Raw genomic sequence first — 9,290 nt, forward strand, 5'->3', positions numbered from 1 at the left:
ACAAATATCTTCTCAGTCAATTACTGATTAACCAAATAGATGGAGGTTACCCATGGGCCTAGGGAGCTCCTTAGACTATTGTTTTCAAATATCTGTGTTTGCACATCTCTCCATCTCTCTCTCTCTCCCTCCCTCCCTCCCTCCCCCCACTACACCTGCCTCCCTTATGTGAACATGACTTTGCAAGAGGAGCGTGTTCCTTTTTCAATAAGAAGGGAGATATAAATCAAGGCACCAGTCAGGCAGGAAAAACCTGCGAGTCGCTGTGTATCCTTGGACCCAGCACGTGCCCCGATCCCCACCTAGGCGGTGTGGACGCCAAGTGCAGTAGCTCCGGGGGAACGGAGGAAGGGGCGCTGGCTCCCTATCAGGTCCTTGGCAAGAAAGGAGGTGGTGGAGCGCAGGGAGTGCCTGCTCTTGCGCATCTGCCTCTCACCTGAGGAGGGAGTAGTGAAAGTTTTGATAACTTTAGGCACAGGAACGATGCAAACCTGTAACATCGCTTCCAAATATTACTCGTTGAAACATTTTTTCCTCTAGTTTTGCGACTGCTGAGCGGTACATTTCCCGTTATATTGTTCCGTCACATTCACCATTTGCCCTTCGGCCGGCAGGGACCCTACAAGAGGGACAAATTGGTTTTCCTAAAAAAACCGCAGGGGACTGAGTGGAGGTCTTTCCCCGGACTTTCCCAAGCCCACCTCTCCCCGCCCCTTTAGGCCCTGAGGACGCTCTGAGGATGTCCCACCCCTCCCCTGGGCGGGGCCAAGACCGGGGAACTCTGCTCTCTTCCCTCGATACCTGCAGTCCCCACCCCCCAGAGGAACTGGAGTAAAGAGGCTCTGGGGGGAGGGGTGGCGCCCGCGACTTCATGGCAGGGCTGGGTGAGGGGCGCAGTGGAGTCCCGCTGGCGCCCGAGCGAGGAACAAAACAGACCCGGTCTTTCTCTCCAGCACGACCTCAGTCAGGTGGGTCCCCCGCCGCCTTTCTTCCTTTGCCTTTTCTGGCCTTTCCGTGACGTGGGGGTACACGAGGCTAGGAGCTGGGGTCAGGGCTTGGGTGGGACCTTGCCGGCCTTGCAGCGAGTGGGCAGCCACTGCCCACCATGCAACCTGGACCAGTGGTGGCTGCTACCCATCTGGCTGGGGCAGGGACTTTCGTGTGGGGGTCTGGAGTTTCCACGAGGCTAACTGAGTTCTGGAGACTGTTGCGTGTAGGGAGAGCCTCTAAGTAGATCGCCTCGGGTGTCCCGCGTCCTGGGCCGGGAAGCGACTTCCTATGGCCGCAGAGCACGGCGTGCAGGAGGATCGGGTGGCCCGCGGATCCCATCTCCCCTCTCTCTTCCGTCCTATTTACAGGACTACCCGAGGTTCTCCCTCGTGGGTTTGGGTGGAGTGCGTTGCCCATAGAGACTGGGCTCCCCGGAGTGTATCTCTAGAGAAGGAACTTTCCCTTCAATAAATATTTGAACTGAAATATTAAATAGCTCTCTTTCCTCACATGCATTTAACTACGTGGAAGGACAAGTCTCCAAATCCTTAGGGGCTTCCCCACGTGATGGACATACTGGTAGGTTACGTTTTCATCTATTCACAGTTCTGTGCAATAGGAGGGATCTAACGGAAGGATGATTATTAATGAAAGAAACGATGAAGCATTTTAAAGAAGGCATTTCAGCCCTTGCTGGTGTGGCTCTGTGGACTGAACGCAGTTTGCTGTTCGATTCTCGGTCACGGCTGTGCCTGGGTTGCTGGCCAGGTCCTCAGTAGGGGGCGCGCAAGAGACAACCACACATTGACGTTCCTCTCCCTTTCTTCCTCTCTTCTCCTGTGTCTAAAAATAAATAAAATATTTTTTAAAAAAGCAATTTCAAGTTGTCGAAGATAATAAAAGATAGTAGTAGTAACAAAAATATGTTTAAGGAGAATCAATTTAGATGTACACAAAAAAGCCCAGGAGGAAAGAAAACAGTTGGAGAATTTTTCGAAGGCATTGTTAAGGGTGTGCGTGTGCGTGTGCATGTGCATGTGTGCACGCGGACATTTCTAGTTACTAATAATGAGGCAGAAGATTGCCTTATTTCCAAAACGTAAAAACTCCACTTCTGCATAAAAGATCTGATGACATGAGAGGGCGATCGAGATATAAGGGTCAGGGGTTTTCATATAAAGGATCTCACCTTGTTTACACAGGGATTATAACCATTTCATGGGTAAAGCAGTCTTGAGGTCACTTGAGACGAGCCAGACCCGAGATGTCAAAAAATGGCAGGTTATTCAAGCCCCTCAGATGGGCAGGTTTTGGTTGGGAACTCAGTTATATAAGAAATTTTACAGGAGTGTAGTTTTTGTTTGTATTTTCCTTGTATGAGGGGCTGGGTAACCTTGTATATTTTATTTAAGAGTCTTGTGTATGTGTGTGTGTTTTCTGTGAACTGTTAATGTTTATTTCTATTTTTTAAAGATTTTATTTATTTTTAGAGAGGGGAAAAGAGGGAGAAAGAGAGGAACATCAATGTGTGATTGCGTCTTGAGTGCCCCCTGCTGGGGACCTGGCCTGCAACCCCTGACTGGGAATCAAACCGCAGACCCTTTAGTTCCAGGCTGATGCTCAATCCACTGAGCCACATCAGCCAGGGCAATGTCTATTTCTATGGGGTTGCTACTCTTTCTCTTAACTGGTATCTAGAACCTTGCTATATATGAGGAAAACCCGTGATGTGAGTTGAAATATTTCTTCCCATTTATCATTGCCTTTCTAACTCTTTTTTTAGCAAGCTAAAATTGATGTGTGTTCATATGTATCTGTTTTGAATGGCTTTTTGAGTCAAATGTACAAAAGGCTCTTCCTGCTCCATGTATTTTCCTGCCCAGTATTTCTTCTAATAGGTGTCGGGGTTCATTGTACATTTTTAAATCTTTCAAGCTTTTATTTAAGGGCAATGAACTATGATGGATCTTTTAGATCTTGTTGAAAGCAGCCACGTCCGTGGACTGTACATAGACCTCAAGAGCAGTGTTCTGCTCCTTCAGCATCCCTGTCCCAAATGTATTGTCTTCTACTACACACTGTATTTGCAATTTTTAAATTCCATACCAACCTGGATCCAGTTCAGAAGAGCCCCAGACCAAGCCGTCTAATCGGATGTTCCTGGCACACTCCCCTAACTTTGCAGTATCCGTCTCACCATCCCAAGGTTTCACACCTGATAAGATGGAAGACTTGGCAACAAGTGCAGGTTTATGGCAAGGGGTTTTTCTCTTAGCCTCTTTGCTTCTTTCATCCTCTTCATCAGATCCAAAGAGATCAATGACACTTCCCGTGGTGTCTTCCACAGAGGCCAGGCCATACTTGCCCAAAGCTTTCTTCACACCTGGCAGATTGGCCTTTTACTTTCTGTAAGACTTGATATGATTATACCAATTTAGGGCGTGGTATAAGTTCTCAGGTGGTGGGCCAGAAACTGCGTCAAATGCTGCCACATCTGCTTGTCATGGCACACATAGCCCTCGATGGAGCACCTGGTAGTTTTTGAGCAGTTGGAGGCCTGCAGGGCCTTTCAGGTCGCCAATACCCAGGGCCTCCGCTGCTCCGGGAGCTGGGTGGCAGCAGAGGAAAAAGGAGCACAGGCAGTTGGTGCCAAGTGTGAAGAGGAGGGGGAAAGTGCTTGTTGTACTTTTAATTCTTCGATCTGCATAGAGTTTCTCCTGGCTTATTGTGACAGATGTAGAACTAAGAACTTAATTGTAGATGGCTACCACTCATCCCAAGACCATCTTTATTCTCACTGATGTGGGAGGGTGCCAAATTGTGTACTAATTCTTGTGTGTCTTCAGGGCTATTCTTGGATTTTGTGGTCTACTATATACAGGGGTGGACAAAATTAGGTTTACAGTTGTGAGTTTATTCTTATAATTTATTAATGATAATCATAACCTGCATGTCTTTTTCCTGCATGTAAACAACTGTAACCCTACTCCTCCCTCCTGCCCCACCGTATTTTCACATATGGTAAGACTAGTTCCCTCACAACATGGCTATTCATTGTCATAAGTCTCCTGGATATTCCTGCGTGTTTGTCTATCTTTATGAACAATGGAAAATAACAAAACCTTCAAAAAGCCTTTTGGATTTTCCTTGGGATTAGTTGATTCATTAACTGACAAAGAATTGATATGTTCATGGGGTTAAGTCTCTATTCGAGAATATAGCACATCCTTTTTTAAGTATTTTTATTGATTATGCTATTACAGTTTTCCCAGTTTTCCTCCTTTATCCCCCCTCTGCCCTGCCCCTCAACCCTCCAGCATCCCCCCCCCTTAGTTCATGTCTATGGGTTGGACATATAAGGTCTTTGAGTCCTGTTTCCTATACCATTTTTTATCTCTCCCCATCTATTTTATGCTGACCAATTATGCTTCTTCTTCCCTGTACATTTTCCCCGCTATTCCTTCCTTCCCCCTCCCCACTGAACTCCCTCTGTGTGATGTCCATTTCTCTGATTCTGTTCCTGTTCTCATTGTTTGCTTAGTTTTTGTTTTTGTTAATTTTCTTTTCTTTTAGGTTGATAGTTGTGAGTTTGTTCTCATAGAATATAGCTCATCTTGACTCTTGATTAAATCTACTTTTCGATCCTTCAGAAATTTAGAAGTTTTCATCAGGTAGATTTTCATGTTTTTTTTAGATTACTGCTAAGCATGTAATAGGTCATCAGTGATATTTCTAAGTGGATATATTTATTCATGGAATTGGCTTGTAAAAATATTAAAGCCCTTGATGGTCAAGAATTCCTTTAACATTTTCAGTATCAGTAAGTGGTATAGTTTCCATATTATAATCAATCCTGGAAAAGGTTAAAGCATTTTGAAGCATGCCACTCTGAATGTTGGGTTTTGAGCACTGGGTGGATAAAAAGTTGTAAATAAATGTCTCAGAAATATTTTCCCTTTTACGTGCACTGTTGCAAACATTGCTCAAATGTCACAACTTTTTTTTTAATGCTTCATTGGAAGGAGAGTGAAACCCTTGAATTGTCCATATCTTTTAGAAACTTCTAAGATCATAACCTGTTAAAAGTTAACATAAATGGGGAAAGATGTTATTTGACACCTTATTTATTAAACCAGCAAGTAAGCCCTGATCTACACAAACACATGGCCCCGACCCCATTGCTGTGAGCCAGGTGGCCTCAATGTGCCCTTTCGCCGGAAGCTAACTCTGGTCCATGATGAAGATAGAGAATATAAACTGCCTGCTTGAATTCCCAGGTGTCTTTCCAACCAGGGTGTACTTGATGTCCACTGGAAGCCAGGGAAGTAGGGGATCAATTGACTATTATGGACAAGAAGTTTAGATGGCTGTTCTCAATGCAGTGACCCCAGAAGAGGATGAATATCTCACTGAATTCATAATGAAAGGGTATAGACACATTAATACATAATATTGGCTGAAGAAATTGTGGACAAGACAACAGCATAGGTAAACATGGCTCACCTCCTCACACAACCACATCAAAATGACACCTAAACTACAGAACAACCATCACTCAGAACCTTCAGAAAGCAAGCTAAATGGAAGTCCTACAACTACAGAATTAAAGAAGAAACCACGTGGAGACTGGCAGGAAGGGTGGAGAAACAGAATGCGCTGGCCCCACATCCGTGTGTAGTGGACACAAATCGGAACAGGTATTGCAGGAGTGAGAGGTCCCAGCCCCTACACCAGGCTCCCCAGCCTAGGGTTCTGGTGCCAGGAAGTGATAACTTCTGGCTGCAAAAACCCCAGAGGGGACTGAGACTGGAAAACTGCTAGAGTCTCAGGCAGTTCCTCTGAAAGGGCCCATACACAGACTTACCAGGACTTACTACCTCTGAGCTCCAGCATAGGGGCAGCAGCTTGAAAAGCATCAGAGGCAAATGGGGAACACAGGAACTATCTGGCCTCAGGGCGAGAGCTGGGGAGCAGATTTCTCCGAGACAAAAGTGCTGGCAGAGGCCATTGTTCCCCATATCTGACACTCCATCAACCTGGCTCACACTGTTTGTCCCACCCTGGTAATTCCCTGAGGTTCCTGCCACCCTACTTCTGGGCCCACCCAGAATTAGGTCCCAAGCTGTTTCTAGTAGCTTTTCCACACAAACGTCTGTCTTGGCCCATGCTTCACATCTTCTTAAATTCTCTCAAAGAGCATCTGGCCTCAGTGTGCCCTGTGCCTACTGCTATGTGGCCCCAGGCCCAGCACTAACAGAAGTTGGCCTTGGTTCATAGCTTGGACTCACTTGGGCACCTCCAAACCCAGCACAAGTAGCAGCCATCTACAGATCACTTTGTAGCTTATTTGGGTGGCTCTGGAGAAAACACAGGAGGTGGCTGACCTTGGCCTGCACCTCTCAGGAGTCTCCAGAGCCTGTGCACTACAGACCATGTGGGGGCACCATCATCAAACCACCTCTACAAGCAACACACTCAAGGGGTGGACTCAGTGGGCACCAGAGCCCTGCTGAAGTAAGCCCTGCTCTGCGGAGTGGGCCCCTGCACAGCTGATCTTCTACAGTGGTCGGAGGTTGTCAGTGGTCACTGCTAGTCCTTGCAGCTGACGGCCTGGTAAATCCCTGCCATTGACTGGCCAACAGCAATCAAGACTCCAATGCAGGAAGGGGACATACACTCCTCACCTCTGCTTGCTTCAGCGTGGGTGGTCAATGGACCAAGGCAGAGGCTCAGCACTGTTAGCTGTGGCTCTGAGCAGTGGGCCCAGCCTCTTTTCCCCATGCCTGGCAGGTTCATGAAGGGGACTCACACTCCTGGACACACAGACCTTACTTGGATTACCAGCTGTCCCACTCGACCATTTCTGAAGCCCTGTGGCCAGTACTGCTCTGTGGGGGAGTGGAAGGTCCGCATTTCTGGTGCAATACTGCCATTAGGCAGAACCCCTTTGACAATTCCCTGAGCCCTGCACTTGGCTTCTGGGGAAAGAAGAAGGACCCAGTGAAGTCAGAGAAGCTGGGAAGATAAGGAAGGAGGCCAGCCTCCACCACTCCTCCTCTGAAGTCCAGATCTCTGCCAGCCACTGTGGATGGGCTATGGCCATGATGGCTCCATGCACATGCACTGAGGTAAGGCCCAAGGCTGAGGTGCCTGGTTGGTGGGACACAGGAAGTGAGGATGCAGAGCCTTGTGGCCACACTGTGCTGCACTTCACAAGGGAACTTGGTCATTGACTGTGAGCATTTGACTGGCATCGAACGCCTTAGAGTTTAGAGCAAGTCGGCCCGAGTTGGCCAAGTGCCCTACAAGCCTGTCTCTTGGCCACTATACAGCCCAGCCAAAGAAAATGAGAAGCTTTCACTCAAGGGACTCTGATTACCTGGCAATTATACCCATTTTAAGTATAAAGGGCACAAAGTCATTGGCCCCACACTCCTACAAAAACATCTGCCTACGAGGTAGCATTTGGCTCTCTGCATGTATAGGACAATTCCTTGCAATAAAGTAGCAAATGATGACTTGGGGCCACTTGACACAGACCCATGACACCCAAAGAAACACCAGGCAATACAAGCCCCTCAAAGGATTGGGTCATTAGATAAGAGAACTTGAACAACACTGCAAGTTTTCTTCAGATTTTCCTTAAGTAAGTAAAGGGGGAGTATTGTTGCAACCTTAGCCACTATTTCAGGTTCTTTCCCTGTGGACTTTTCATGTTTCTTCCTGTTTTCTTTCCTATGTTTTCAGTCAAAGATACACAGACATTCCTACCCTACTCAAAGATTATAAAGGAATCATCCTATGGTTTTCTTTTCCCAGTAGTTATATGATACTGTTTATTATATATTAAATTTTGATACTTTATACTACTTTCTTCTGTAGAGAGTAAGAACACAATTCTTTTCTGGAAGAGTACCCCTTTGGCCGAAACTTGTCATTACAGCAAATACTAAGGGAGACCATCTTTTTAGGTTAGACACAATTTAACTGTCTATGGATATATTCCTAAACTTTGCATTCTACCAAACAATAACAAGGGAAAAATTCATCCCACCGCTTGACAAGGCATTGGCAACAGTGACATGTACACTAATGCCAGTTTTACTAACATGTGGACAATGTAAAATACCCATATATATTCCCACAATTTTATACCAACACTATTTACTGGAACCTGCAATTTACCTGAACAACTATAACACCTCTGGATAAGGCCACAACAAAAATCTCTGCAACACCTCTGTAAGATACAGCCCCTGACAAATGACCCAGTCAACTCCAAGGACCTCTCCTTTCCCCACCTTGTCACCGACCGCCTGGTCCGGGACTTCAGGCGACAGGGCGCGCAGCCAGGAGTGCTCACCCCAGGCAGGGCACAGCCGCCCGCGTGGAGCTCGCCCAAGACCCCCTCAGGACAAGGATCCGGGGCCACAGCGCCCCTGAGTTCCCCTCTGCAAGGAGTTTCAGTGCGTTGCTAGGGAACATGGCGGCCGCCGAGGCCACGCCCCCTCAGCCCCGGGGGGACCCGGGCACCTCCTGGGCCCCGCGGGGCCCAAGCCCCGCAGCTTCCACCGCCCGGGTCGCTTCGGGCGGCACCCCGGAGGCGAGCTGGCGGCCCGGTTTGGCCTCCCCGGGCCTCCCCGGGACCCGGAGCCAGGGAGCCTGCGCAGCAGGCCCCCGCGCGGGCACCGCCAGGAACGGGAGCCGGAGGCCGAGCTCAAAAACATTCCGCTTGATGGCACTGCTGCTCCAGAAATGCCTGCCGCCGGCACAGCCCGGCCGCTCCCTCCGCCCTTTGCGCCGGGAAAAAGGCCCAGTGAGGCGCCCGAAGCCGCCCGGGCCTTCCAAGGGGGGGGGGGGGGGGGGGGCTGGCGGGTCCCCGCGGGTCCCGGAGCCGCCTCCGCGGCCTTGGGCCCTCTGGCGCAGAGGAGGAAGGCTCCGACCAGGGCGACCAGGGCGTCTGCAGCAGTACCTGCGTCCCCGGGGGACCCCTCTCCGCGTCTCCCTGGGTGGCCAAGCCCCCCCCCCTCCCCAACCGCCCGCCCAGGGAACGGCCGCCTTGTCCTCACGTCACTGCCCATTGGTGGACAGGTGTCTCTCCCACGGGTGTCCCACCGGGGGTGGGGGGAGCCCCCCCCGCATGCGGACCGGGATGGCGACCAGTACTTCCCGACACAAAATCCTCCATTTCCTGAAAACATTATGACATGTGTTTCATTTCCTTAGTGTTTGTCTATTCGGGGTGCGGCCCGAGTCAACTCCTCTTCTTGCCCAGTGGCCCAGGGACAGGGACCCCTGTG

General features: G+C 49.1%; 1 pseudogene; it reads right to left on the reverse strand.

Annotated features, from left to right (window-relative positions):
* Window positions 1-2,646: 2,646 nt before the first annotated feature.
* On the reverse strand, window positions 2,647-8,475 carry LOC114490112 (annotated as a pseudogene).
* Window positions 8,476-9,290: the final 815 nt, after the last annotated feature.

The sequence above is a fragment of the Phyllostomus discolor genome, chromosome X (assembly GCF_004126475.2).
Source record: "Phyllostomus discolor isolate MPI-MPIP mPhyDis1 chromosome X, mPhyDis1.pri.v3, whole genome shotgun sequence".
NCBI classification, from domain to species: Eukaryota; Metazoa; Chordata; class Mammalia; order Chiroptera; family Phyllostomidae; genus Phyllostomus; species Phyllostomus discolor.